The sequence below is a fragment of the Chinchilla lanigera genome, unplaced genomic scaffold, assembly GCF_000276665.1.
Source record: "Chinchilla lanigera isolate Chin_1 unplaced genomic scaffold, ChiLan1.0 scaffold00028, whole genome shotgun sequence".
In the NCBI taxonomy this organism is placed as follows: domain Eukaryota; kingdom Metazoa; phylum Chordata; class Mammalia; order Rodentia; family Chinchillidae; genus Chinchilla; species Chinchilla lanigera.
In genome coordinates, this window is record NW_004955429.1 from 332,474 (window position 1) to 333,970 (window position 1,497).

The 1,497-nt window shown below is 40.5% G+C and overlaps 1 protein-coding gene and 1 pseudogene across 1 annotated transcript in view; one reads left to right on the top strand and one right to left on the bottom strand.

The window, feature by feature from the left end:
* The window catches only part of LOC102006803, a 351,399-nt pseudogene that overhangs the window by 238,019 nt on the left and 111,883 nt on the right, over positions 1 to 1,497 (top strand).
* LOC102023621 (aldo-keto reductase family 1 member C3 homolog) overlaps positions 1 to 1,497 on the bottom strand; it is a 137,453-nt gene that overhangs the window by 134,502 nt on the left and 1,454 nt on the right. The gene's annotated exons all lie outside the window — the stretch shown is intronic.

Here is a 1,497-nt window from a genome sequence, read left to right on the forward strand (position 1 = left end):
GTAGGAAAGTGAGAGACACAAATCCCCACTGTTCACAACCCTTCTGCTTTTCTCCCCATTACCTTCTAATAATATATTGGCTTATGGTGGGGACTACACTGTACATTGAATTTGGTCCTGCCCTTTGAACCATGTTGGAATGAAGAATTTTCCAACTTTCTTCTGATATAGCTGAATCCCTATAGCTATTGAAGCTGTGGTATCTATAGGTCAAGGTAAGACCTGCCGGGGCCAAATATTTTTAAAGCAGTGCAGTGGGAGGAGTAACAGTTTCACCTGGGGAAACTGCAGTTTCCTATTTGGCCCTTGTCTCATCTTGCAAGAATGCTTCATGCTCCTTACTTGCCCATAGCAATGACCACTACTGTTCCAGAACCACTCACTACCCCTCCCCACACACTGACTAGTAAAATAGTGGGGAGCTGAAGAGTCTTGGTCTTTGCCCAACAAGAGGCATTGCCCTCCCAGCCCCATTTTACACGTTATCAAATTATCTCTGTCTCTTATTTCATCCTTTTGCTGTACCCCTCATACAGGCAGTTGGGGATCTTAGCCAAATCTCTAAGAACTTTACATCATTCCTTTTAAACATAACACATATGGAGAACAAAAGGTGCATATCCTATTCTTCCAGGTAGAATAATGACTTGACTGTCTGTCACAAATAACTCTGTGGAAGATCCTACACATACTCACCTCCCATGTCGCACAGATATCCCCTGTGTCAAATAATGCTTTCCCCTGTTCATCTGTTGGAAAAAGCTCTTCACCTGGCTGAAACAGAAACATCGTTACAGCAATTTCATCAAGTACATGCTTCTCCTCCACAGAAATGCATTCACATATGTCTATGTATAGGGCACTTAATGTCCATGAAGTAAAGCACTACTCACTTACATTTACAAGGTGGTTTGCACATGGTGTGATGACGATACCTTCAGATGCTTTGATTACTCTATTCGCCTACATTAATTATATGCACTATAAATAACATTTCTGCAAGTTTTAGATTGGGAAGGAACCTACTGATTGACTTATATTACTTTGTCTTGGCCTATAATTTCCCTAGGAAATGCATATCTTCCACTTGTAAAGTCAGGTGTCACTTGCCCTCCTCCGCAGGAGTAGTAGATTACAATCTTGACTATGGCAAGATGATCACGGTCCTTCACCAACATTAATACATGTGGGTACAAAGGCAAGGTGTGTACCAAGCATGATCAATTACGATTCTAATGAATTTTGATTTTGATGATGGAAAACACAAGGAAAATATCAACTGTTAAAACGATTGAACTGCCTTCATTTGCTAACAATGAAGTAGGCCAGCAGAAGACACAAGCAATGTGCTATGAATGCGATCAAAGGCTGGGTAAAGAGAGACACCTCTGAAGATGAATTTTGCACTATAAATCCAGCCATGGCTTGGTGTTCTTATTTTTGTAATCCAAGGAATTTATTTGAAGAAATTATACCGAGTAGTTGCTATAGCTCATA